The sequence below is a fragment of the Bos grunniens genome, chromosome 22, assembly GCF_055505025.1.
Source record: "Bos grunniens cultivar Pamir isolate PY7600 chromosome 22, Bosgru_T2T1.0, whole genome shotgun sequence".
NCBI lineage: Eukaryota > Metazoa > Chordata > Mammalia > Artiodactyla > Bovidae > Bos > Bos grunniens.
The window spans coordinates 15,375,035-15,380,949 of record NC_141186.1 but is presented as its reverse complement, the minus strand read 5'-3'; the positions used below and the strand labels follow the sequence as shown (position 1 = coordinate 15,380,949).

The window sequence follows — 5,915 nt, the reverse complement described above, 5'->3', positions numbered from 1 at the left end:
TGGAAGAGTTTGAGCAGGATAGGTGTTAGCTCTTCTCTAAATTTTTGGTAGAATTCAGCTGTGAAGCCGTCTGGACCGGGGCTTTTGTTTGCTGGAAGATTTTTGATTACAGTTTCAATTTCCATGCTTGTGATGGGTCTGTTAAGATTTTCTATTTCTTCCTGGTCGAGTTTTGGAAAGTTGTACTTTTCTAAGAATTTGTCCATTTCTTCCACGTTGTCCATTTTATTGGCATATAATTGTTGATAGTAGTCTCTTATGATCCTTTGTATTTCTGTGTTGTCTGTTGTGATCTCTCCATTTTCGTTTCTAATTTTGTTGATTTGATTTTTCTCCCTTTGTTTCTTGATGAGTCTGGCTAATGGTTTGTCAATTTTATTTATCCTTTCAAAGAACCAGCTTTTGGCTTTGTTGATTTTTGCTATGGTCTCTTTTGTTTCTTTTGCATTTATTTCTGCTCTAATTTTTAAGATTTCTTTCCTTCTACTAACCCTGGGGTTCTTCATTTCTTCCTTTTTTAGTTGCTTTAGGTGTAGAGTTAGGTTATTTATTTGACTTTTTTCTTGTTTCTTGAGGTGTGCCTGTATTGCTATGAACTTTCCCCTTAGGACTGCTTTTACCATGTCCCACAGGTTTTGGGTTGTTGTGTTTTCATTTTCATTCGTTTCTATGCAAATTTTGATTTCTTTTTTGATTTCTTCTGTGATTTGTTGGTTATTCAGCAGCGTGTTGTTCAGCCTCCATATGTTGGAATTTTTAATAGTTTTTCTCCTGTAATTGAGATCTAATCTTACTGCATTGTGGTCAGAAAAGATGCTTGGAATGATTTCTATTTTTTTGAATTTACCAAGGCTAGCTTTATGGCCCAGGATGTGATCTATCCTGGAGAAGGTTCCATGTGCGCTTGAGAAAAACGTGAAATTCATTGTTTTGGGATGAAATGTCCTATAGATATCAATTAGGTCTAACTGGTCTATTGTATCATTTAAAGTTTGTGTTTCTTGTTAATTTTCTGTTTAGTTGATCTATCCATAGGTGTAAGGGGGGTATTAAAGTCTCCCACTATTATTGTGTTATTGTTAATTTCTCCTTTCATACTTGTTAGCATTTGTCTTACGTACTGTGGTGCTCCCGTGTTGGGTGCATATATATTTATAATTGTTATATCTTCTTCTTGGATTGATCCTTTGATCATTATGTAGTGACCTTCTTTGTCTCTTTTCACAGCCTTTGTTTTAAAGTCTATTTTATCTGATATGAGTATTGCTACTCCTGCTTTCTTTTGGTCCCTATTTGCATGGAAAATCTTTTTCCAGCCCTTCACTTTCAGTCTGTACATGTCCCCTGTTTTGAGGTGGGTCTCTTGTAGACAACATATGTAGGGGTCTTGTTTTTGTATCCATTCAGCCAGTCTTTGTCTTTTGGTTGAGGCATTCAACCCATTTACGTTTAAGGTAATTACTGATAAGTATGATCCCGTTGCCATTTACTTTATTGTTTTGGGTTCGAGTTTATACACCGTTTTTGTGTTTCCTGTCTAGAGAATATCCTTTAGTATTTGTTGGAGAGCTGGTTTGGTGGTGCAGAATTCTCTCAGCTTTTGCTTGTCTGTAAAGCTTTTGATTTCTCCTTCATACTTGAATGAGATCCTTGCTGGGTACAATAATCTGGGCTGTAGGTTATTTTCTTTCATCATTTTAAGTATGTCTTGCCATTCCCTCCTGGCTTGAAGAGTTTCTATTGAAAGATCAGCTGTTATCCTTATGGGAATTCCCTTGTGTGTTATTTGTTGTTTTTCCCTTGCTGCTTTTAATATTTGTTCTTTGTGTTTGATCTTTGTTAATTTGATTAATATGTGTCTTGGGGTGTTTCTCCTTGGGTTTATCCTGTTTGGGACTCTCTGGGTTTCTTGGACTTGGGTGAATATTTCCTTCCCCATTTTAGGGAAGTTTTCCACTATTATCTCCTCAAGTATTTTCTCATGGTCTTTCTTTTTGTCTTCTTCTTCTGGAACCCCTATGATTCGAATGTTGTAGTGTTTAATATTGTCCTGGAGGTCTCTGAGATTGTCCTCATTTCTTTTAATTCGTTTTTCTTTTATCCTCTCTGATTCATTTATTTCTACCATTCTATCTTCTAATTCACTAATCCTATCTTCTGCCTCTGTTATTCTACTATTTGTTGCCTCCAGAGTGTTTTTAATTTCATTTATTGCATTATTCATTATATATTGACTCTTTTTTATTTCTTCTAGGTCCTTGTTAAACCTTTCTTGCATCTTCTCAATCCTTGTCTCCAGGCTATTTATCTGTGATTCCATTTTAGTTTCAAGATTTTGGATCAATTTCACTATCATTATTCGGAATTCTTTATCAGGTAGATTCCCTATCTCTTCCTCTTTTGTTTGGTTTGGTGGGCATTTATCCTGTTCCTTTATCTGCTGAGTATTCCTCTGTCTCTTCATCTTGTTTAAATTGCTGAGTTTGGGGTGTCCTTTATGTATTCTGGCAGTTTGTGGAGTTCTCTTTATTGTGGCGTTTCCTCACTGTGTGTGGGTTTGTACAGGTGGCTTGTCAAGGTTTCCTGGTTAGGGAAGCTTATGTCGGTGTTCTGGTGGGTGGAGCTGTATTTCTTCTCCCTGGAGTGCAATGAAATGTCCAGTAGTGAGTTATGAGATGTCTATAGTTTTGGGGTGACTTTGGGCAGCCTGTATCTTGAAACTCAGGGCTGTGTTCCTTTGTTGCTGGAGAATTTGCTTGGTATGTCTTGCCCTGGAACTTATTGGCCCTTGTGTGGTGCTTGGTTTCAGTGTCAGTATGGAGGCATTTGATGAGCTCCTGTCAATTAATGTTCCTTGGAGTCAGGAGTTCCCTGGAGTCAGGGTTTGGACTTAAGTCTCCTGCTTCCGGTTATCGGTTTTATTTTTACAGTAGTTTCAAAACTTCTCCTTCTATACAGCACCATTGATAAAACATCTACATTAAAGATGAAAAGTTTCTCTACGATGAGGGTCACTCAGAGAGGTTCACAGGGTTACATGGAGAAGAGAAGAGGGAGGAGGGAGTTAGAGGTGACCCAAATGAGAGGAGGTGAATCAATAATGGAGAGAGTGGGCTAGCCAGTAGTCACTTCCTTATGTGCACTCCACAACTGGACCACTCAGAGATGTTCACGGAGTTATACAGAGAAGAGAAGGAGGAAGAAGGTGACAGAGGTGGCCAGAAGGATAAAAGGGGGGAATGAAAAGGAGGGAGACAGATCCAGCCAGTAATCAGTTCCCTAAGTGTTCTCCACCATCTGGAACACACAGAAATTCACAGAGTTGGGTAGAGTAGAGGGGTTAGGGAGGAGACACAGGCGACCTGGTGGAGAAAAAGGACAGTCTAAAGGGAGAGAGAGCAGTCAAGCCAGTATTCTTGCTCCCTAGTGAAAAATGGGTCCTGAAGATTGGGTTCTTAAAGGTACAAAATTGGTAACAAATACATAAAAGCAAAAATTAAAAATCTAGAGTAGAGTTTGGAATTTCAAAAATACGATGTTAAAGAAAAGAAGAAGGAAAAGAAAGAGAGAAAAAACGAACAAACAAAAACAAACAAGGTCGCGAAAATTGTAAAGAGAGTACAGGTACAAAATTGATAACTAATACCAAAAAGCAAAAATTAAAAATCTAGAGTAGAGTTTGGAATTTCAAAAATACAATGTTAAAAAAAAAAAAAGAAGAAGAAGAAAAATAAAGAGAGAAAACAGACAAACAAAAACAAACAATGTCACAAAAATTATAAAGAAAATACAGGTACAAAATTGATATTATTCAGATATACAATGTTATATAGAAGAAGAAGAGAAAGAAACAGAGAAGAATAAAAAAAGAAGTCACAGAAGTTATATAAAAAAAAAAAACTATAGGTACAAAATTGATAACAAATATCAAAAAGTGAAAATTAAAAATCTAGAGTAGAGTTTGGAATTTCAAAAATACAATGTTAAAGAAAAGAAGGAAAAAAAAAAAAAAGGTCAAAAAATTATGAAATATATATATATGAAGTTTGCTGAAGAAGAAAAAAATAAGGTCTTTTTTTTTTTTGCAAAGTAATAGGTTATAAAAGTGAAAATTAAAGGAACAATAGAGGACTTAAAAAAAAAAAGAAAGAATGATCGTAAAAATAATAAAAATATATCTAGGACTTTCTTGGTGTTGTTGTGGGTTCAGTTCATTTTTGGCTAGTTCCTTGGTCAGACTTATATTTCTCAAGATCTATAGGCCCCTTCCTATGTAGTCCGTAGTGACCACAGGGTTTTGGTCTATTGCCTGTAGCTTCCAAGGCGTTTCCCTCTGTTATATCTTCTTCTGTTTGCTAGTCTCTTCAGTATCTGGTTTCCGCCCTGACACAAAGGGGACGGTGGAGGACACTTTTTTTTTTTTTTTTTAGGCTTACTTGTTCAGCCGCGCTGTGGGAGGAAGGGAGGGAGGGAGGAATGCTGCAAACAAATAACACTGGCGTGGGCTCGCAGTGCCTCAGCCACCCTGGGTCTGCCCCCGCTCACAGCGCATGTAGCCACCCTGCCCACACTGCTCGGGCTCTAGGTTGTTCCGCCGGGAACAATCTGAGGCCGGCCCTGGGCTGCCTGCACCTCCCAGGTCCAAGCCGCTCAGGTTCAGGCACTCGGGTAGTCCTCAGAGGCGCAGACTCAGTTGGGCCTGCGTTTTGTGCTCTTCCCAGGTCCGAGCAGCTCAGGTGATGAGGTGTTTGGCGAGCGCCAATGCTGCGACTTAACGCCTCCCCGCCACTCGGTTATCTGGGTGTAAAACCGGCGCACCTTCTCAGGCAGATGTTGACCGTCCAGACCCCCAAGAAGTTTTAGTTAGCAAAGAAACCTGCTTACAGTTTTATAGATAATGTCTCTCTGGGGCTGCGATTGCCCCCTTCCGGCTCTGGCTGCCTGTCACCGGAGGGGGAAGGTCTGCAGCCGGCTTTCTCTGTTCAGTCCTTTGTTCCGTGCGCGGGCCTGGCGGTCTTAGGTTAGGACTGGCTTTTCGCGTGGTAGATATCCCACAGTCTGGTTTGCTAGCCCAAATTATTTCACTCAGATAGCGCTCAGGGTATTCAGGCCAGATTCTTACTCTCAGCGATGCAGCCCGCGCCGCGCCTCCCTACCCAGCCCCCGCTTGCTAATGGCGGATGCAGGCGTCTGTGCTGCTTCTCCGCTGGGGGAGTTACCGTAGGGCTCTCAATCTGCGCGTTTTAATTGTTTATTTATTTTCTCTCCCTGTTATGTTGCCCTCTGTGCTTCCAAAGCTCGGCACAGATTCGGCAGTGAGAAGGTTTCCTGGTGTTTGGAAACTTCTCTTTAAGATGCCCTTCCCCGGACGGAGCTCCGTCCCTCCCTCTTTTGTCTCTTTTTTTTCCTTTAGTATTTTTTCCTACCTCCTTTCGAAGAGTTGGGTTGCTTTTCTGGGTGCCTGATGTCCTCTGCTGGCATTCAGAAGTTGTTTTGTGGAATTTACTCGACGTTTAAATGCTCTTTTGATGAATTTGTGGGGGAGAAAGTGTTCTCCCCGTCCTACTCCTCCGCCATCTTGGCTCCTCCCCCCTGCTCAGCTTTCTTTATAGTCCAACTCTCACATCCATACATGACTACTGGAAAAACCATAGCCTTGACTAGACGGACCTTTGTTGGCAAAGTAATGTCTCTGCTTTTGAATATGCTATCTAGGTTGGTCATAACTTTCCTTCCAGGGAGTAAGCATCTTTTTATTTCATGGCTGCAATCACCATCTGCAGTGATTTTGGAGCCCCCCAAAATAAAGTCTGACACTGTTTCCACTGTTTCCCCATCTATTTCCCATGAAGTGATGGACCGGATGCCATGATCTTAGTTTTCTGAATGTTGAGCTTTAAGCCAACTTTTTCATT

The 5,915-nt window shown here is 40.3% G+C and overlaps 1 long non-coding RNA gene across 1 annotated transcript; it reads right to left on the bottom strand.

Annotated features, from left to right (window-relative positions):
• Positions 1-319: 319 nt before the first annotated feature.
• LOC147348112 (uncharacterized) lies at positions 320-5,593 on the bottom strand. Its single transcript, XR_015151011.1, has 2 exons — positions 5,427-5,593; positions 320-2,638 (listed from the first exon to the last, which is right to left on the bottom strand). It is a non-coding gene; the product is annotated as an uncharacterized LOC147348112 (long non-coding RNA).
• Between the last annotated feature and the right edge of the window lie 322 nt (positions 5,594-5,915).